At 43.6% G+C, this 23,132-nt stretch overlaps 1 long non-coding RNA gene across 3 annotated transcripts; it reads right to left on the bottom strand.

Moving 5' to 3' along the window:
- Nucleotides 1-728: 728 nt before the first annotated feature.
- LOC120540195 lies at nt 729-21,284 on the bottom strand. 3 transcript variants are annotated; one of them, XR_005635771.1, is made up of 3 exons: nt 21,172-21,284; nt 8,228-8,330; nt 729-819 (listed from the first exon to the last, which is right to left on the bottom strand). It is a non-coding gene; the product is annotated as an uncharacterized LOC120540195 (long non-coding RNA). The 3 variants fall into 3 exon arrangements; XR_005635773.1 differs by lacking the exon at nt 21,172-21,284 and adding an exon at nt 11,818-11,959; XR_005635772.1 differs by lacking the exon at nt 729-819 and adding an exon at nt 7,881-7,945.
- Between the last annotated feature and the right edge of the window lie 1,848 nt (nt 21,285-23,132).

The following is a 23,132-nucleotide window of genomic DNA, read 5'->3' as shown; positions in this document are numbered from 1 at the left end:
GCTGTTACTTTTATGACAATAGATTGAAATTGTTGCATGGACGTTTGCTCCTGTTCTTTCTTCCTCACAAGTCACTTTGATGGATGATCTTGGAGAGCCAGCTGACACATCTCAGTTGTTCCCTCCAAGGGTCTCGTGCTGCAGTTCTTATTAAGCTCACTGCTGCTCCCCCTCAACACCTCTTTGGCTTAGGCTGTGTGTGTTCCTAATTTTGAGCTCCGATGATTTCTCATTTGATGGATTGTCCCACACACTGAGTCAAAGACCAATATGAAGAGTGCTGTATCAAAAGTTCAACGTGGAAAGAAAGGCACTGCAAACTCATGCAGCTAGCTAGCTGAAAATGAACACCCATAAGTCGCTACAACAAGACACCCACCAAGCCCAAAAGCACAGACCAAAGTTGGCTGCCACTTTCACAAAGATAGATAGATAGATAGATAGATAGATAGATAGATAGATAGATAGATAGATAGATAGATAGATAGGCACTATATGATAGATAGATAGATAGATAGATAGATAGATAGATAGATAGATAGATAGATAGATAGATAGATAGATAGATAGATAGATAGATAGATAGATAGATAGATAGATAGATAGATAGATAGATAGATAGATAGATAGATAGATAGATAGATAGATAGATAGATAGATACTTTATTAATCCCAAGGGGAAATTCACAACGCCTCCCATTCTGCCATACTTCTCACCTGTGGCCACAGCAGGACATCTGGATTTGGAGGAACAAGCTTCAGTTTGCTTCTGGAAAACTCCTCTTTCAAGCGAGACCAGGCCATGGTGACAGGTGATTGCTGTATAAAATGACAGTGTCCTGAGGAAATTTTCAAGGCAACATTTTTTCTGTTCATTATATGTTGTTGATTTTTTGCTTGTTTTGCATGCAACTTAGAAGGTACCATGTCAGTTACCACAACTGTTTTTAACATAAGTGGACATATAAAGATTTGATCTTCATTTAAACAGTACCCATAGATAATGGTGATATAACATAATAAACATCATGTCACATTTGCCTTTTGTAGCCCATCGTTAGCTTTTTTGGAAAAAGTAAGTCCACCCCTCCATTTATCCCTACCTCAGTTACCTCGAATTACAATCAGGTACGCCAGATGAGGTGCAGAGGATTAGGACACCATTAGAGAGGACCTTGTCTGTGTGTTCTCACCATGTTGAGAGCGAAAGAGTTGAGTCCTTCAAAAAGAAGGTTAGAGATGCCTGTGAGTCTGGGAAGGAATTTAAATAGATCTCCAAACAATTGGAAATCAACCATTCCACTGTCCAGAAGATCATCTAAAACTGCCAACTTGTCCAGGCCAGACCGCCCCAGTAGGTTCAGTCTGAGAGAAGAATGCAAGATGTTGAAAGAACCATAGAAAGAACCATCTTTCTTTCCTGCCTACTACACTACAATTAATATCTATCTATCTATCTATCTATCTATCTATCTATAATATAGTGTCTTACCTATCTATCCTACCTACTACACTAAAGTTAACACCTACCTATCTATCAATGTGCTCTGAACAGATGAGACAACTGAATTATTTAGCCACATTACCAGAAGACATGTTTGGCAAAAAAACAAAAGCAGGATTTAACCAGAAGAACCTGATAGCAGTCCACCTACATTAAAAAATGCAAACCAACCATTTCATGGGATATACTTACTATATACTGTACATATACATGACAGGGTGCCATGTCTGGAGAGTGTATGGTGCAAAAGGTTTTCCTTAGATTGTAGTGAGTCGACTATAACTGGGCCTCCACACACCACAAGTCACACATATACTTGAACATGGCCCAATGTGAAGGTTATCATGTAGGGGGGACCAAGCCGGGGCTGGAACTGAAGGAAGTTATGTATAGTCAGGGGCAGAAGTCAAGCCATAGAACACCCCGATGGAGAATACTTGGCATTTCATAACAATGCACATTGTGGTGGACCACCACCATCAGTAGGCGGCACTGTGCTATGGTTTTTAATTGGGGAAGGAGTTCTGGAGTTTGTAATTTCTAAAACAATGGAAGAACTACTCTTCTATCATGAAGAAGTCCACAAAAGGAATTTGTGGTCTCCAGCAGTGGACAAGTTAATCTTAGAAATGCCTGAATTATTAGCTTTGTGTTGTATATACCTTGGGGATTAATAAGGTGTATCCAATTAAAATTGACACACTACAATATTTTCCACTGGAATCCTTAATAAAAGATGGCTACTTTTTGTGAAAGATTCTGCACTATACCTCGGACAATGGCTACTGACGCTCAAGGTTCTAAACCTGAATACTTTAACAAAGGCCAGGATGACACAAGTTTATGTGGACGAGCACAACGTGGTACCTAACTGAACTCTTACGTTCAATCACTACGGTCCACAAACACTAGTGTGGACTGCAGCACCTCCGCCACACCAGGAAGTTTGTTAGGGAGCACCTGGAGCCCATCTGTTAACAACACAAAAGGGGCCGCATCACGAGTACAGAGCTTGCGAAGGGGGGAGTAGATTCGGCAGAAAAAGAGAAAAGGAGAAAGAAAATAGAGAAGCAGAACGGACTGAGTTATTGTGGCGATTGGAGTGCTGTGTAAGGTGCTGTGGGCTGAACTGGAAACCAAGAAATAAAAAGTGTGACTTTTGTAAGTGTGCCTCTTGTGCGTGTCTGTCTGTGTCGGGCTGAGTGGCTGCTACACCCTCTAGGCTTGTCACGAGAGAGGAGTAAACCATTTTTTAAAAGTTTCTCCTCGATTTGGCGGTCTAACACCCGTTAACAGCGGCTCACCAGCAATTATCGTGTCTCGCCTTCTCTCAGTTCAATAGACAAGGCAGCAAGGTTTTTGCCATTTTGGGACTTTTTCCTTGTCTACGTTGACAGAGTCAAGGCTGGGGTGCCATCAAAAGGTAGGGCCTGTTAAAGCCCATTGCAGCACTCCTTGTGTGATTTTGGGCTATATAAAAATAAACTGGATTGTATTGTGTTGTATTTTCCAGAGTTTCATCTAATAATAATAATACATTTTATTTATATATAGCGCCTTTCCCATGCTCATCTAAAGCCGGGTTAAACGTACAGGTACTTGCAGGTTACACACAGGGGAATATTTTTGCCAGCAATAACGTTTATGTAACAAATTGCGTTTTCTGACAGTTCTTATAGACGTCAGTATACTACATTACCTGACGGTCACACTTCACACTTACATGCGCCCTGAACTTCCCTTCTCATCCAATATGTTCTGTTAACCTGTTTGTGTTACACTTTGTATTGTAAATATTCCTGACTATAATAACATCCCATAGTAATCATAGGACTATCGTAATAGTCCATCCATTTATCCATTTTCCAACCCGCTATATCCTAACTGCTGCTGGAGCCAATGGCAGCCAACGCAGGGCGCAAGGCAGGAAACAAACCCCAGGCAGAGTGCGCATACACACACACACACACACTAGGGACAATTTAGGACCACCAATGCACCTCACCTGCATGTCTTTGGACTGTGGGAGGAAACCCACGCAGACACGAGGAGAACATGCAAACTCCACGCAGGGAGGACCCGGGAAGCGAACTCGAGTCTCCTAACTGTTAGGCAGCAGCGCTACCCACTGCGCCACCATGCCGCCCTCCTCTCACAAGTTGTGACTTATTAAAATGAATCTCCTTTCTTTCTGTAACGTGTCATGTTCTTCTCTCCCGCAACTTCATTTCATTAACGCTTTTATTCTTGCTAAATTTTCGCAAGCATGATTTGCTAGTAGAACTTTTATTTGTCCCCAAATGGTCATTCGGCTTGAAGATGAGGCTCAAGAGAGCAGGGCCACTGTTGACCACTTCAGGGAGAAACGGTGCTTTTGAACAGGAAGGGGCAAATTCATTAGTGCACCCCAAAAAAATGAATGGACACAAATTCCAAGGATTTATCACAAGTTCAATGAGAGACATGGATGAGAATCCCCGTTCCTCCCCATGAAAGAATGTAGAGATTTCAAGTTTTCCAGTAATATTGGGGTCAATTCCTCGACTGGTTTCCATCCATCCATCCAGCATCCAACCTGCTATATCCTAACTACAGGGTCACGGGGATCTGCTGGAGCCAATCCCAGCCAACAGAGGGCACAAGGCAGGAACAAACCCCGGGCAGGGTGCCAGCCCACTACAGGGTACACACACACACTAAGCACACACTAGGGACACAAAGACTGCATGTCTTTGAACTGTGGGAGGAAACCCACACAGACACGGGGAGAACATGCAAACTCCACGCAGGGAGGACGTGGGAAGTGCACCCGGGTCTCCTAACTGCGAGGCAGCAGCGTGTTGTCACATTTGTGGACCCCTCACCCTGCTAGCCCCGATTCCAGAAGTGACCTCCCAGTGTCACTTTTCCTAACACGGGTCCCCCTCTGAAGTAGAATTGTTCATCCGATGAGGACATATTTAGAGTCATTCAACCTGGGACCTGCAGAGTCTCCATGTAAACTGACTTGCTCACCCAGAGTAGCCTTCAAGGAGAACACGCAAATCCTCTGTCAGTGTCTTTATGGAGTTTACGTGTTGTCTTTTTGCTTTCTTCATTTTGCGCTCACATTCCACAGGAATTGGTTTTTGATGAAACTGAAGCTGGCTTAACGCAATTGAATGAGAGAGGAGAGAGGGAGGCTGGGAGCAGGCGCTCATATGACACGTTGGCGCACCCGCCACACGACACTCTACAAGGGATTGGGACCCGAGTACAGCGCATGACACCCCAGCGCCATACTGGAACTGCTTTATAAAAATGTTGGCAGGTTTTCCCTTCTTGCAGGGCTGGATGCAGATTAACGTCGTACCCAGAATGAAGCAACTGCAGGTTAAGGGCTGTGCTCAAGGGCCCAACAGAGTAGACTCACTTCTGTCATCTTACAGGATTCGAACCGGCAACCTTCTGATGGTCGGCACATATCCTTAAACTCAGAGCCATGCCCTGTGAAGAATCAGCACCCTGTCTGAAGTTCGTTCCTCCCTCTCTTTTTTGATGGCCTCTGATGAGCCCCCCCTAAATGAATAAAGCAGGTGCTGAAAACTGCTACAGGGTCTTATAGTACATCCTTATCTATGAACAGCTTTCTGTCTTAAGCCCTCCACTGGCAGGCTGTTTCTCCAACATTTCAAAACGTCTAGAAATTCCACATCTCAGGAAGTCCTAGAAGTCCACATGAACACACTTCGAGCCTTCAAGGTGCTCTCTGTCTTTATGACGCTTCCTCCAAAGATCCTCCTTTTCTTGGACTCCTTCTATAATGCGACACACTGCTCAGTACTGCAGATTTTCCATTAGTTTAATAGCCTAGAAGTTCCTTGTCCAGTGCCAGACACTAGGACCCCTGTTTTGAGTTCAACCAACCATGATTTAGAAAATCCTAAAAACCTGTCAGCTCCAGCGGAGATTAAAGCAGGTTCACAAAATGGATGGATGGGTCACGGTTTGTCGTCCACCAACAGTGGCACACATGATATCAGTAAGCTGTGACCACGACCTGCTGTGCTAATGGGAGTTATTCAAGGGAGCACCGATGAAGGACACAAGTGAAACAAGAGGCGAGGCGCTTTACAGACCATCCACTTTCTAAGGTCTGAAGAAGCAATAGATACAAACAGAGAGACAGAGCAACAGCGGGCGACACTTACCTGGCAGCGTCCAGTGCCTCCTGGTTTAAAGCCACAACTTGGCCGGCCAGTATTCCTGATGGTGTGTCAGTCGGCCGTGACCACAATGCTTGTTGCCACTTGGGGTGTTAATTAGAAACTCCAGGATAAACATCTCTAATTGACTAACGTGGGGATTTTTTCATTGTCTATTCTAAGCTGATTTTCCATATGATGCCATTTTTTCCAAGCATCTCCCTAGATTGTCATTCTGCTTGTGTGTGGTTTAGGGGGTCTTTGGAGGCCTTCACTGGCCCAGGGCCACTCTTACAGATATGAGTGGGGTCACTCGAGGCCAAAGGGTTTCCCTGCATATGCCAAGGCCCCAGAGAGCATACCCAGGTCACCCTGATGGCAGATCCGCCCAGGAGTTACAGATGGTACAGTCGACTAACTTTTACTTTTATCATTACTTTTTATTATTGCCTTATCAATACTTTTTACCTTTATTGTTACTTTTTATTATTGCTTTATCAATACTTTCTACCTTCATCATTAGTTTTTATTATTGCTTTATCAATACTTTTTACCTTTATTGTTACTTTTTATTATTTTTTTATCAATACTTTTTACCTTTATCATTAGTTTTTATTATTGCTTTATCAATACTTTTTACCTTTATTGTTACTTTTTATTATTGCTTTATCAATACTTTCTACCTTTATCATTAGTTTTTATTATTGCCTTATCAATACTTTTTACCTTTATCGTTACTTTTTATTATTGCTTTATCAATACTTTTTACCTTTATCATTACTTTTTGCATAAGAATCGATTTTTGAGTTTTTTATTTTTTTAGAAGTCTTGAGAAATGTCACCTTCCATTTACTAATCCTTGAGGATGGTGGCAGCCCAGAAATCAACAGAGCAGAGCAGAGCAGGCCAGCTCAGAACCCGGCGGTGCAGGTGGTCAACATATTGTAAGTACCCAGTGGCGTAGCTCGAGTTTGTGCCGCTCGGGGCGGGGCAGGGCAGGGCGGTGCTTCAGTTTGCCCCAATCCAACATATCTGAATATCAGTCATTGAGTCATTATCCAACCCGCTATATCCTAACTACAGGGTCACGGGGGTCTGCTGGAGCCAATCCCAGCCAGCACAGGGTGCAAGGCAGAAACAAACCCGGGCAGGGCGCCAGCACACCGCAGGGCACTCACACACACACCAAGCACACACTAGGGACAATTAAGGATCGCCAATGCACCTAACCTGTATGTCTGTGGCCTTTTTGGAGGAAACCCATGCGAACCTTACAGTGAGGTAGCAGTGCTACCACTGTGCCACCGTGCCGCCCATTCTGAATATGTTAACCTATTTAAATAGAAAATTAAAATGACATATAGAGAAAAATTAAGGTACATTTTGCATAGATATACTCGTATATAGAGAAACAGCAATCATTTTTCAAATATAATTATTTATAAGCATCAACTAGACAAGAATATAGTATAGACGCACTGAGAGGCCGGGTTCTGATTATTACTTTAATATAATTACTCTGTGAAAACCAGAACCAGTGTAGTGTACAAGTGATAGGTGGGGATGAGCAAGAACGCATTTGGATTGCTAACGAAACAAAATTATACATTTTAAATTAGTTGTTTATCTCCCTAGAAATTCTTATTGGTGTAACGTTAATTTTTATTTTTGTTATTGCCTCATAAATTTCAAATGCTGCGTCTGATGCCGTCACAGAAGGACAGTATGAAAATTATTTTTGGAAGCAGTTGTGGATAAAAATCAGAGAATTTTACTTTCTTCATTCATGAGTGATATTTTTCCAAACCCTGATGCTTACACACGAACCGTACTGATCCTTTTGGCCAATAACGCCGCCCACAAAACGTGCGGCCCGCCCCAAGCTACGCCACTGTGAGTACGTATAAAAATCTATTCATAAGCGGAAAGGCTGCTGTGGATTTGAGCCCTTAAAAAGCTCTTCTTTTGTGAAAGCAGAAAGAGAAACACCCAGAGAAGTAGCGCATCCAAAACTCCACTTTACACCCTGACAGCACACCTGCAAACGCAGCAGCCTCAGTCAAAGAGTTGTGGCCACCAGGGGGCGCTCCAGCCCTACCAAGCTCCCGACACAATCGGGCTGGACACAAGATCATCAGACACCAAGGATGTTATTGTGGGAAACTCTTTACAAGAAGCATTTCTCACCCCCTCAATAAACACTCCACTTGCCGGACACAATCACTGGCTCTTCTGTCTCCCTCAGCCTCCGCGCCTCCTAACAAGACGGAGAGAGAGAACAAAGAGGAATGCAGTATCCCATCATTGGAGAAGGTACTTGTGTAATAAAAACCCCTTCGATTTGAACCCAAGACTGTGTGCTGGGGGTTTGGGGCTCCGTGGCACCCCCTAGCCTTCACAATGCATAACGGCCTACAGAACAACACTTAGGGAGTTCCTTTCCTCTTCCAATTATTTCCAGATGTCAATAGAAGTGACTTTTTCCTTTCCCTGGCATACATTCATGACGTGTCTGGATTAAGGAAGTCATTTTGCCTACCTGGTAAGGTCTTCAAGAAACTGGAGAAGCGACGTGATGGAATTGTTCTGGCTGACGACTCCTGAAATGATGGCGTTGCGCTGAGTTGCGTCTCTTTTTCAGTCTGAAACAGATGAAGGATGATTAAAAGTGGAAAAAAATTAGAACACACTTCCTCGAGGTTAGGTTTGAAAAAGTCGAGACATTTATGGGTTTTAATACTCAGGGCCGTCTTTGATCACAATATTCCTAGAAATCGCCTTAGTCAGTATGTGGGCCTCTCTGGCAGTGTCTTAAATTGGTTTGAATCCTACCTGGCAGGGAGAAAATTCTTTGTTAGTTGTGGTAATTACAACTCGAAGACACACGATATCCAATATGGTGTTCCACAAGGCTCTATCCTGGGACCGCTGCTCTTCTCAATCTACATGCTTCCGTTAGGTCAGATTATCTCAGGTTACAACGTGAGCTACCACAGCTATGCTGATGACACACAGCTGTACTTATCAATAGCACCTGATGACCCCGATTCTCTCGATTCACTAACACAATGTCTAACTTGTGTTTCTGAATGGATGAGTAGTAATTTTCTCAAACTAAAAGAGAAAACTGACATTTTAGTGATTGGCAATAATGGATCTAATGAGGTTATTACAAATAAACTTGATGCATTAGGATTAAAAGTCAAGATGGAGGTAAAGAATTTAGGGGTAACTGTTGACTCTGACCTGAATTTTAAATCACATATTAATCAGATCACTAGGACAGCATTTTTTTACTTAAGAAACATAGCAAAAGTTAGACCTCTTATAACATTGAAAGATGCTGAGAAACTAGTTCACGCGTTTGTTTTCAATCGACTAGATTACTGTAACGCACTCCTCTCTGGACCACCCAAAAAAAGACATCAATCAATTACAACAAGTGCAGAATGCAGCTGCTAGAATCCTAAGTAGGAAAAGAAAATCCGAGCACATCACCCCAGTCTTGGTGTCACTACACTGGTTACCGGTGCCATTTCAGAATTGACTTTAAAACACTGCTGATAGTTTACAAAGCCTTCAATAATCTGCTCCATCTTATACTTCTGAATGTCTTACACCTGACACTCCAAATCGTAACCTTAGATCTTCAAATGAGGGTCTGCTTAGAATTCCAAGAGCTAAACTTAAAAGAAGTGGTGAGGCGGGCGGCCTTCTACTGCTAGGCACCTCAAATCTGGAATAGCCTGCCAATAGGAATTCACCAGGCTAATATAGTGGAGCACTTTAAAACACTGCTGAAAACACATTACTTTAAGATGGCTTTCTGATAAATTCATTTTAGTTTAATCGCAATGCTCTGTATTTTCAATTATAGTGCATCTGTAAAGTATTCACAGTGCATCACTTTTTCCACATTTTGTTATGTTACAGCCTTATTCCAAAATGGATTAAATTCATTTTCTGCACACAACACCCCATAATGACAACGTGAAAAAGTTTACTTGAGGTTTTTGCAAATTTATTAAAAATAAAAAAAATTGAGAAAGCACATGTACATAAGTATTCACAGCCTTTGCCATGAAGCTCCAAATTGAGCTCAGGTGCATCCTGTGTCCCCTGATCATCCTTGAGATGTTTAATTGGAGTCCACCTGTGGTAAATTCAGTTGATTGGACATGATTTGGAAAGGCACACACCTGTCTATAGAAGGTCCCACAGTTGACAGTTCATGTCAGAGCACAAACCAAGCATGAAGTCAAAGGAATTGTCTGTAGACCTCCGAGACAGGATTGTCTCGAGGCACAAATCTGGGGAAGGTTACAGAAAAATTTCTGCTGCTTTGAAGGTCCCAATGAGCACAGTGGCCTCCATCATCCATAAGTGGAAGAAGTTCGAAACCACCAGGAATCTTCCTACAGCTGGGCGGCCATCTAAACTGAGCGACTGGGGGAGAAGGGCCTTAGTCAGGGAGGTGACCAAGAACCCGATGGTCACTTTGTCAGAGCTCCAGAGGTCCTCTGTGGAGAGAGGAGAACCTTCCAGAAGGACAACCATCTCTGCAGCAATCCACCAATCAGGCCTGTATGGTAGAGTGGCCAGACGGAAGCCACTCCTTAGTAAAAGGCACATGGCAGCCCGCCTGGAGTTTGCCAAAAGGCACCTGAAGGACTCTCAGACCATGAGAAACAAAATTCTCTGGTCTGATGAGACAAAGATTGAACTCTTTGGTGTGAATGCCAGGCGTCACGTTTGGAGGAAACCAGGCACCGCTCATCACCAGGCCAATACCATCCCTACAGTGAAGCATGGTGGTGGCAGCATCATGCTGTGGGGATGGAACTGGGAGACTAGTCAGGATAAAGGGAAAGATGACTGCAGCAATGTACAGAGACATCCTGGATGAAAACCTGCTCCAGAGCGCTCTTGACCTCAGACTGGGGCGACGGTTCATCTTTCAGCAGGACAACAACCCTAAGCACACAGCCAAGATATCAAAGGAGTGGCTTCAGGACAACTCTGTGAATGTCCTTGAGTGGCCCAGCCAGAGCCCAGACTTGAATCCAATTGAACATCTCTGGAGAGATCTTAAAATGGCTGTGCACCGGCGCTTCCCATCCAACCTGATGGAGCTTGAGAGGTGCTGCAAAGAGGAATGGGCGAAACTGGCCAAGGATAGGTGTGCCAAGCTTGTGGCATCATATTCAAAAAGACTTGAGGCTGGAATTGCTGCCAAAGGTGCATCGACAAAGTATTGACCAAAGGCTGTGAATACTTATGTACATGGGATTTCTCAGTTTTTTATTTTAATAAATTTGCAAAAACCTCAAGTAAACTTTTTTCACTTTGTCATTATGGGGTGTTGTGTGTAGAATTCTGCGGAAAAAAATGAATTTAATCCATTTTGAAATAAGGCTGTAACATAACAAAATGTGGAAAAAGTGATGCGTTGTGAATACTTTCCGGATGCACTGTAATTATCATTACTATTCATGGTGGCTCTAAAATCCGCACTAACCCCTATTCTCTCTTCTGTTCTTTTTCCGGTTTTCTGTGGTGGCGACCTGCGCCACCACCACCAGATCAAAGCACCGTGATTGTCCCTACATTGATGGATTAAAGGCCAGAAGTCCACGTGGCCGTCTTCATCAAGTCCTTCCATGAGAACCCTGAATACAATGAGGACTGATCATTTATGTTAGGTAGAATGCCTAGAAGGGGCTGGCCGGTCTCATGGCCTTGGAACCCCTGCAGATTTTATTTTTTCTCCAGCCGTCTTTTTTGTTTTTTCTGTCCTCCCTGGCCAATTAACCTAACTTTTATTCTAACTTAATTAGTGTTCTCTTATTTTAACTCTTACTTTGCCTTTTTTTCTCTTTCTTCATCATGTAAAGCACTTTGAGCTACATCATTTGTATAAAAATGTGTTATATAAATAAAGGTTCTTGTTCTTGTTGTTGTTAAAGCATATGGGCCCCATGCTAATCTGTGTATGTTGTAACTTGCTGAGCGATTGTGTAAGTAGGGGTCCCGGTGCACTGCTTTGCCCCCAGGGGGTCTATAATGCTGTTAAGACGGCCCTGTTCATACTAGCAAATATCCATCAGCAGCTATTATCACAAAACTCACAAAGAAATCTACTCAGCCACTTGTTTCCGTAAACAAAGCTTGGTTGTCACAGAGGTTGGCAGAGGTCCCTTTGTCTTCATATGAAACACCCAGATCTGCAGTTTGATGCCAACGTTGATGCTTCTGATGTTGATGATGGAGCTGCATTATCACAATATGCACCTGAGAGCAAGAACATCTTGTAAGCCATTTGTGGCAGTGAGAAATTGCAACGAGGCCATAAAACCCTCCTCATTTACTGATTGCATAGCAGAAATCAAATCCTGGTTTTCTTCAAATTTTCTTAAATTAAATAACAAGTAACAAGACGGAGGTTCTCCTCATTGGTACAAAATCCACATTATCCAAACCTGATCATTTTTCATGTGTTATTGATAATTCCTCTGTCTCCCCTTCCCCACAGGTGTCATCCTTGACAGGACTTTATCTTTTCAGTCCCACATCAGTAACATCTCCATATTCCCACCTACGTAACTTTAATCGTATTCGCCCCCCAGTCCCGCACTCCCCACACCACTGCTATCCTTGTTCATAGCCTTGTCACTTCTCGTCTGGATTATTGCAATTCCCTTTTCTTTGGTCTTTCTCGCAAATCTCTTTATAAGCTTCAACTGGTCCAGAATTCAGCTGCCCGTCCTCATCATTACCAGAGCCCCCTTTATTCACCATGTCACTCCTGTTTTGCAGCAGCTTTATTGGCTTCCAGTTCAGTTCTGAATTCAATTCAGAATTCTCCTGCTAACTTTTAAGGCCATCCACAACCTCGCCCCTCCAGATCTGTCTGACCTCCGCCATGTTGCCATTCCCTCCCGGACCCTCAGATCTTCTTCCTCCATCCACTTGACTGTCCCCTTCGTCTGTCTTACCACTATGGGCAGCAGAGCAGAGCAGAGCTCTGGAACTCACTACCCACCTGAGCTTAGAAATATTGAATCATTCTCACTTTTCAAATCTAAACTTAAAAGTCAATTGTTTAAGACGGCTTTTCTCTTAATAACAATTGCTCTGTCTGATTTTAACTTTTTTATTTTACTTTTGTTTATAATCTGTGTTTTGTCCGGTGTCCTTGAGTGTTTAGAAAGGTGCCTACAAATAAATAAAATGTATTATTATTATTATTATTATTATTACGTTATCAAACCACAACATTACATAAGCGTGACTGTAATCTGATAATCAAGTCAAGGATGGGCCTTGCCGAGGTTGGAGAGGCGCTATATTCTCTTCAAAACCTCACAACTTCATTCAAGCAGCCCTGAGGCACAGATTTCAATTTTTGAGATCGCAGGACATGGACGGCTATGGTGGACTGCGTTACTGTGACTGTTCACAAGCTATGGGGATCACCTTGTGTGGTTTTTAGCTCTGCTGCCTCACTGCCACCCAGCCAGACCGCAGCAAGACTCTGCCTGGTCTACTTGCTGTTCTTATAAATGGAGATGCCCACGTAAAACCCTGACTGGACCTAACGACCCCCTCACGCAAGCTTGTAATTAATCCCCAACAGTCAACTCCATCCTCCACTCACCTCCCAATTTCTTTCCCAAAATCCAAATCCGACAGCCAGCAGACTCGTTCTTACAGCTTAATGGGTCCGCTGCCCCTTTAGTGGTCTCCAGTAGAGGTGCATCTCAATAAATTACAATATCATTGAAAAGTTCATTTATTTCAATAATTCAATTCATCTCCCTATTATAAAAAAAAAAAACTTGGAAGGCTTGGAAAGAGATGATATGTTATTTTTTCGGAGACACTTTAATGTCCCTCGAGACAAAAGGACAGCTGCTGTACAGGCTTTTAAATGGTCGACGCACAGCACGACAAGCAGACCACGCACATCTGCAGCAGCTGATCCATCTGCATCTACTTAGCGTGCATTCACAACCCGAGTGGGAGAGACGCAAAGTGACAGGAGCGTAGTGCGCCTCGGTGGAGCGAAGCGGTCGAGACCTGATCATCTCGGAGAGACCCAAGTTCACGGACATCCAATCTTGCAGTTGTTGGAATGCTTTTGGCAGACACACTTCATGTGCTCCCAGCTCTTAAAACAGCGACAAGCAGAATACGCAGCTGGCCAGCAGCAGCAAGCCAGCAGATGATCCGACCGCTTCTCCTTAGCGTGCATTCAGCCAACCCCATTCACAACGCGAATGGCAGAGACACGAAGTGGCAAAAGGACAGCTGCTGTACAGGCTTTGAAATGATCGATGTGCCATTTTTAATTACCTTTCAGACAGCCTTGGACTCACAATCCCTCCTAACCCATTAACAGCTGTGTTTGGGGGTCTTCCAGAGGGGCTTAAAGTGGAGAAGGACAAAGAAATTGTGATTGCATTCACTACACTGTTGGCACGCAGACTTATTCTGATAAACTGGAAGAACCCAAACTCTCCTCTTTTAAGTCAGTGGGAAACCGATGCGTTATATTATTTGAAATTGGAAAAAATCAAATACTCAGTTAGAGGATCCGTACAGACTTTTTTCAAAACATGGCAGGATCTAATCAGTAATATTTTAAAATAAGTTTATAAAGCACAGAGAATTTATTAATTTAGGTATGTTTACAAGCCTTAAATTTTACGCCATTTGGCTTGCTCTCTCTCTCTCTCAGGGGTGGGGATCGATCTGTTCTTAACTCAGTTCTTCTTTTTTGTAAATTGATTGTTTTGTATGGATTGTAATAAAATTAATAAATAAAAAAAAAATGAAATGATCGACGTGCATTACGACAAAAAGAACAGGCAGCTCGCCAGCAGCAGCAAGCCAGCAGAGGATCCGACCGCTTCTTCTTAGCGTGCATTCAACCAACCCCATTCACAACAAGAGTAGTGTTATACGTCCCGTGAGAAAGACATGTAACCACGCCTGGGGCAGGAAATAAAGGACAAATATTGTTTTTACAAAAGTTTCAAAGAAAAAGTGAAAATAATACGTATGTACCAATTCCCACTGAAAATAACAATCTCTTTACATTGTTTAACCGGTAAACCAAACACGGGGGTGGCCGAGCGAAGCAAGCAGGGGGCGGAGCCTTCTAGTCTTATATATAAACGTCTAGCCGTGAAAGTGTGTGTGTGTGTCTGTAAGGCCAGAAAGTGAGAGGCGGAGTCGGGGTAAGAGCTCCGCCTCCAAGGATACACAAGCGAGGCCAGCACGTCGGCAAAGCGAAACCTCCGAAGAAAGACAAAGTCGGTTAGCCACTAACATCGGTAAAACAGTATCCCCTTTTTACTTTTCCTCTCTCCGCTAATGCGCAAGCGAGGCGAGCGCATCAGCAAAACAAATCCTCCCAGGAGAGAGACGCCCAGAGCAGTTCCTTTCAAACACCTGACATCTCTACATTTCAATATTTTTTCTGACAATCTCAATAGTTTCTAGGACCCCGGACTTTTTACAGCACAGGCTTACACAGCTAGTTTATTCTATAGCTCCATTACAGACAGAGTGATATATTTCAAGCATTTATTTCTTTTCATTTCGCTGATTATGCCCTACAGGTCAAGAAAACTCAAAATTCAGTATCTCAGAAAATTAGAATATTACATAAGACCAATAAAAAAATTATTATTGGCCTACTGAAAAGTCTGTCCACGTGCGCACTCAATACTCAGTCGGGGCTCCGTTAGTATGAATTACTGCCATCAATGCGCCGTGGCATGGAGGCCATCAGCCTGTGGCCCTGCTGAGGTGTTATGGAAGCCCAGGATGCTTCAGCTCATCTGCATTGTTGGCTCTGGTGTCTCTCCTGATTGATTCTCTATGGGGTTTAGCTCAGGCGAGTTTGCTGGCCAGTCATACCCACCACAATCATTTAACCAGCTATTGGTACTTGTGACAGTGTGGGCAGGTGCCAAGTCCTGCTGGAAAATGAAACCAGCATCTCCATAAAGCTTGTTAGCAGAGAGAACAACAACAACATTTATTTATATAGCACATTTTCATACAAAAAAAATGTAGCTCAAAGTGCTTTACAAAATGAAGAATAGAAAAATAGAAGACACAATACGAAAATAAAAATAAGTCAACGTTAATTAACATAGAAAAAGTAAGGTCCGATGGCCAGGGTGGACATAAAAAAAATAAAATCTGTAGGGATTCCAGACCAAGAGACCGCCCAGTCCCTGAAGTGCTCTAAAATGGTAGACGGCTGGCGGCGCTGACTTTGGACTTGATAAAACACAGTGGACCAACACCAGCAGATGACATCCATCCCATCCATCATCCAACCCTCTATATTCTAACTACAGGGTCACGGGGGTCTCCAGCAGATGACATGGCTCCCCAAATCATCACTGACTGTGGAAACTTCACACTGGACCCTCAAGCACCTTGGGGTTCTGTGCCTCTCCACTCTTGATTTCCAAATGAGATGCAAAATTGACTTTCATCTGGAAGGTGGACTATGGACCATTGAGCGACAGTCCAGGCTGCTTTCTCCTAAGCCCAGGTAAGACACTTCTGACGTTGTGTCTGGCTCAGGAGTGGCTTGACACAAGGAATGCTGTGCCAGTTGAAGCCCACGTCCATGTGTGGGGGGCTCTTGAAGCACCGACTCCCACCGCAGTCCACTGCTTGGGAATCACCCCCCAAATTCTTCAATGGGCTGTGCTTCACAATCCTCTCAAGGCCACCGTTATCCTTGTTTCTTGTGCACCTTTTTCTCCTTCCACTCGGATACGGCACTCTGTGAACGGCCAGCGTCTTTAGCGGTGACCTTTTGTGGCTTTCGCCTCCTTGTGGAGGGTCCCAAATCTGGACAACTGTCAAGTCAGCAGTCTGCTTGTATGGCCTACTAAACCGGACTGAGAGACCATTTCAAGGCTCAGGACGCCACTGCAGATGTTTTGGGTCGACTAGCCGCGTGGCATGAGACACCAGGAGTCTGCCATATGAAACATTGTCCCAATGTTCTCAAGATATTCAAGATATTGAATGTTGGGTTGAGTTAGCTGTAGGCCATAATCAGAAACATGAAAAGAAATAAACACTCTGTGTGTAATGAATCTATATAATATACGAGTTTCAGTTTAAATTGAATTACTGAAATAAATTACCTCTTTGATGATATTCTAATTTATCGAGATGCACCTGTAATGCTCACTTGCTGCCACTTCTTATGCCACCGTTTATCACAGCACAACCCTGAGCAGAAGGTCTAACCTCCTGGGTGGCAGTTGCATTTTATAAAATGAAGTCTGGCCAGCTACCTCCCTGGCTGCTCTGGAGTCATTATTGTCTCTGGCATCGGCCCAGAGCAGCGCCACTGCTGGCAATAATTGCTGGTAATGGCCGTTTATGGGATGCCCTTGGGGAGGATGTTGGGTGCCAAGGTGATTAACACCTGCTCTGACATCATTAGGGCTCATCAGTAGAAATAACCAAAGCTACCTGCTTAACAAGAGATCCTCCAGCAGAGCTGCATAAAAATGGCAGCTGCAAATAAGCTTCAGAGCCCAGTGGAGACTGGGGATAAAGCGACAAGATCACGCGAGAACTGCCCAATAAGGCCGTGTGCACAACGCCCTGCCATCAGTAGAGAGAGCTGGCATCAGGGCAGGTAGGGCACAGCTGAATGACACTCAATGGGGACAAAGCTGGAGGGGCACAGAGTGAACAAACACCTGAGGAACAGACGGACGACACGTGAGTAGAAAATGAGTCAGACCTGAGAGCCAACCGGCCCTTCCTTTGTCGTGCGTCGCTATTGAGGGTAGAGTGATGGGCAAAAACGGTCAATCTGATTGTGTTGTAGATTGCATTTTAATGGGTAAGTGTGCAGAACAGAGTTTGAAACCTTCCAGGAGAAACATCTTCTCTCTCTCTCCCTCTCACATGAACTGGAGGCCAGCCAGCCCACTTTCCTTAATTTATAAGCTGGTTTACATGAGCTTTAAGAACACAATTATTATGTGCAGTTTCAAAAATGCCATTTCTATCCTTATTCTGTACATGTGGTCTAAAATTGGGACAACACGTGTAGATTTGTCTACGAGCAACTCCACTATGTGGCCATGAAAATGCTTAAAGCAAGCTGCAGTCAAGGATTTTGTAGTCTGAACGTGTCCTTGGCCAGTAATGTCGCTCTGAACACTCGAACATGGAGAGCAGCAGATCCATGAATTTTAGGATTGACGCCCTACAACTAAACCACAAGAAGAAATATCCATCCATCGATCCATCATCCAACCCGCTACATCCTAACTACAGGCTCACGGGGGTCTGCTGGAGCCAATCCCAGCCAACACGGGGCACAAGGCAGGAAACAAACCCCGGGCAGGGTGCCAGCCCACCACAGAAGGAGGAATATAAACTGCTCAAAAAACATTTTGAAAACCCATCAGATCTCAATGTTGGGTCCTGCTGGATATCTGGACTGGTGATGTGTTAGGAACGAAAGGATGCAACATCGTTTGATGGAAATGAAAATGATGAACCTACAGAGGGCTGAATTCAAAGACACCCTGAAAATCAAAGTGAAAGGTTACTCCATTTTGCCGAAATTCCATTACAGCAACTCCAAATCGTACTCGGTAGTTTCGATTGCCCCCACGTGCTTGTAAGCATGCCCGACAACATGTGTGTGTGTGTGTGTGTGTGTATGTGTATGGTGCTCCTCTGGACCAGGGCATCACTGAGCTCCTGGACAGTCTGAGGTACAACATGGCGGCATTGGATGGACCGAAACACAACGTCCCACCCAGATGTGTTCTATTGGATTGAGGTCAGGCGGGTGAGCGTGGGGGCCACTCAATGGTATCAATTCCTTCATCCTTTCACCACATGACACCAGGAGGACCCCAGGAGCCACAGCACCAGCATAGGGTCTGGCAATGGGTCCAAGGATTTCATCCCAATACCTAATGGCAGTCAAGGTGCCGTCGTCTAGCCTGCAGAGGTCCGTGCTTCTCTTCATAGATTTGCCTCCCCATACCATCACTGACCCCACCACCAAACCGGTCATGGTGAACGATGTTACTGGCAGCATAACGTTCACCACGGCTTCACCAGACCCTTTCACGTCTGTCACATGTGCTCAGGGTGAACCCGATCTCCTCTGTGAAAAGCAGTGGTGGGACCTGCCAATTCTGGTACTCTACGTTAAATGCCAATCGAGCTCCATGGTGCCCACTACAGGACATAGTCGGGCCCTCAGGAAGTCTGTTTCTTATTGGTTGGTCAGAGACATTCACACCAGTGGCTTGTCTTCTGGAGGTCATTTTGTAGGCTCATCCTGGTCCTCCTTGCCCAAAGGAGCAGACATGACCGGTCAGTCCTGCTGATGGGTTAAGGACCTTCTACGAGGGGTCCTGTCCAGCTCTCCAAGAGTAACTGCCTGTCTCCTGGAACTTCCTCCATGCCTTTGAGACTGTGCACGTATTGAGGTGCCATCCTGGAGATGCTGGACTACCTGTGCAACCAAACTATGTAGGGTCCAGGTATCGCCTCGTGCCATCAGTGGTGACAATGACCGTAGGCAAATGCAAAACGAGTGACAAAACAGATGAGGAGGGAAAAAATGTCCTGTTGAACCTTTCTTGTTTTGGGGGTCATCTCATTGTTGCCCCTCTCATGCACCTGAAACTGATTAACAAGCCCCTCTGCTACTTAACTGACCAGATCAACAGCCCATAAGTTTCTTTGACTTGATGTTACACAAAAGCGGTTCTTTAATGAACCACCACAAAAAAAAAAGATTGCATAAGAGACGCATGCTTACAAAATGTCCCACCGAGTGAGCGTGGGGGCCATAAGCGTCTTCAAAACATAGGGAACCCGGGTTCGAATGCTTTGGATGAACATGACCTCGTCCTCCTGACAAGGTGGATGTAATAGTATTATTTTAAAAATATGCATTAGACCAAAATATTGAGAAACCAATTGCGTTATTATTAAAAAAAAAAAATCTCTGGTTAGCTAGCCTGGGGGACTACAGGTGAGATGAAAGGCCATTAAAAGGATGGCATTGCCCAAAATGTAAGGGATGTGTAGAATTTATGGCACCCCTTTCCCCCTCAGGAGGAAAGCCTGAGTTGAGTCATTGGGAACTAAGCAGTTATTTGAGGGGGGTGTCAATGAGCGCCAGTCTAATATGGAGGTTTACTCACTTCTGTGCCATTGTCCAAGTCAATTAGGAGCCATGCCAGGATAGGCCATGTTGCCTGCCATTCTATTTAAGGGCCAGTCTAGGTCATGCCAGGCATTCTATGGTACTCTATTACCATGATACATTATTTTAACCAACACAACTCCCATACTAGAAGTTCCCCAGGTTCCTATTGTGACAAAGTTAAAAAAAAAAAAATCGGCCCCTTTGATCCAGAAAAATGATAGTATAAAGTCTTTAATATTGGTGCTTTTTTAGCATGTTGTCATGCATATGGTGGTAAATATGAACAGTCTGGAAAACCTTTTTGTATGCATTTAAATTTCCGTCCATACATTATCCAACCCGCTATATCCGAACTACAGGGTCACGGGGGTCTGCTGGAGCCAATCCCAGCCAACACAGGGCGCAAGGCAGGAAACAAACCCCGGGCAGGGCGCCAGCCACCGCAGGGTTCACAAGCTATACCTTCAAAAGGGAGAAAGAAAAGACTGATTGTGAAAAATATCTTGCGAAAGGCAGAATGAGAAAGGACAACTTCGTCTCGAATGTCGCCACTACTGTTGAAAAGGAAAACAAAAAGGAGACAACTGAGCGTACACACGATAAGCACTGTTTTTTTCTGTGACATAAGACATGATCTTAGTGACTGCAACGCAGTTCAGAAATTAACTTATGATGGTAAAATTGACTTTTTGAAATCCAAAGGCTTATGCTTTAAATGTCTAAAACAAGGACATCAAGAAAAAATTTAATGTAGCATATGCTCTCGCTTTCATCCAGCTATTTTACATATAAATAAAGAAAAGGACTCTAATGATAAAGCTAAATCCATTAAAGAATCAAGAGAGCTCTAAAGCGAAACCGAAAGGCGCTTCTTCTACGAATGCGCCCATAACACCGAAAGAGTCTTGTATGGCTACCGGGGCCGGAAATAGTGTCATAGCGGCAGTCCCAGTTAAAGTCAAATCCAAAGGGAATGAGAAATATATTGAGACATATGCTCTAATAATTGACCCACGTAGCACAGCCACATTTTACACAGAGAGCCTAAGAGAACAATTAAACCTCTCAGGAAGAAAACCGCATCTGTGTCTCAACACTCTAGATAATCTAGAAAAACCATTAAAATGTAAAACCTTAACAGAGTTACAAGTCTGTGGGATAGAAGAAAACACGTTTTATGATTGTTATACCTGGAAATTAAAGATAAAATTCCTACTCAAGAAGATATTACGAAATGGCCTTACCTTAAAGATGTGCACCTATACCCCAAATAAACGCAGAAGTAGGTTTAATAATAGGTACAGACTCTCGTAAACTCCTGGAGCCATGGGAAATCATTCATAGCGAAGGAGACGGACCTTTTGCAACGAGAACAGTTCTAGGATGGACTGTCAGACAACGAAAGTGAAAAAAGATGTTCAGTCAATTGTGTAACAATAAAGGAAGTAGAACAAATATTACTCAAGCAATACAATATAGACTTTGCAGACCGCGACTGTGAAGAAAAAGAGGAAATGTCACAGGAAGACATTAAATTGATGCGCAAAGCCTCAGATACTGCAAGGCTAGTGAACGGACACTACTGCATCAATCTGCCTTTTAAAGATAACAACAACAACAACAACATTTATTTCTATAGCACATTTTCATACAAACAGTAGCTCAAAGTGCTTTACATATTAGAGAATAGAAAAATGAAAGACACAATTATAAAACAAAATAAGTCAACATTAACATCGAATAAGAGTAAGGTTCAATGGCCAGGGGGGACAGAAAAAACAAAAAAAAAAACTCCAGACGGCTGAAGAAAAAAATAAAATCTGTAGGGATGAAACACTTGAAGTGCCGAACAATCGTTGTGTTGCAAGACAACGTGCTATAGGACTTAAAAGGAAACTTACAAGGTACCCGACGTTTCATGAGGATTATATGAAAGACATTGTAGACAAAAGTTATGCCATAAAAGGTACACACTGAACAGCGGACCATTGAAAAAGAAAAAAATATGGTACATCCCTCATCATGGAGTGTATCATCCCAAGAAAAACAAAATAAGAGTGGGGTTGGATTGTACAGCCACTTATCAAGGTTTTTCTCTAAATGAACAGTTGCTGAAAGGACCTGATTTAACGAATACACTCACTGGAGTTCTTACAAGATTCAGAGAGGAACCAATCGCTCTCATGGCGGACATTAAATTAATGTTCTATCAAGTGAAAGTACCAGAAAAAGGACATGGATCGTTTTCTGCGGTGGCCCGAAGGTAATCTAGACAATGAACTTGAGGAATACAAAATGACAGTCCATCTTTTTGGTGCCACTTCGTCACCTAGTTGTGCCTCTTATGCCTTGAGAAGAACAGCAGAGAGGATGCAAGGGACACCGCTCCAGAGGAAGCAGCTAACACCGTACTGTTAAATAATTTCTATGTCGACGACTGTTTAAAGTCAGTTGCTACAGAAGAACAAGCCATAAAATTGGCCAAAGATCTTAAAGCCCTGTGCAAAAATGGATAAGTAATAGCAGAGCAGTTTGGATGTCAATCCCTGAAGAAGGCAGGGCAATGGATCAAAGAGACTTGGACTTAAGCCATGATCTGCTACCAGTTGAAAGAGCCTTAGGTGTTCAATGGTGCACACAGACTGACAGGTTCAAGTTTCAATAAGCCTGCATGCTACAAGACGTGGCATTCTGTCAGTGGTCAGTTCAATACACACTCACCTAAAGGATTATTAGGACCACCATACTAATACGGTGTTTGACCCCCTTTCGCCTTCAGAACTGCCTTCATTCTACGTGCCATTGATTCAACAAGGTGCTCAAAGCATTCTTTAGAAATGTTGGCCCATATTGATAGGACAGCATCTTGCAGTTGATGGAGATTTGTGGGATGCACATCCAGGGGCAAGCTCCCGTTCCACCACATCCCAAAGATGCTCTATTGGGTTGAGATCTGGTGACTGTGGGGGCCATTTTAGTACAGTGAACTCATTGTCATGTTCAAGAAACCAATTTGAAATGATTCGAGCTTTGTGACATGGTGCATTATCCTGCTGGAAGTAGCCATCAGAGGATGTGTACATGGTGGTCATGAAGGGATGGACATGGTCAGAAACAATGCTCAGGTAGCCCGTGGCATTTAAAACGATGCCCAATTGGCACTAAGGGACCTAAAGTGTGCCAAGAAAACATCCCCCACACCATT

The sequence above is a fragment of the Polypterus senegalus genome, chromosome 12 (genome assembly GCF_016835505.1).
Source record: "Polypterus senegalus isolate Bchr_013 chromosome 12, ASM1683550v1, whole genome shotgun sequence".
Lineage (NCBI taxonomy): Eukaryota > Metazoa > Chordata > Cladistia > Polypteriformes > Polypteridae > Polypterus > Polypterus senegalus.
This window is presented reverse-complemented; position numbering and strand designations above follow the sequence as displayed.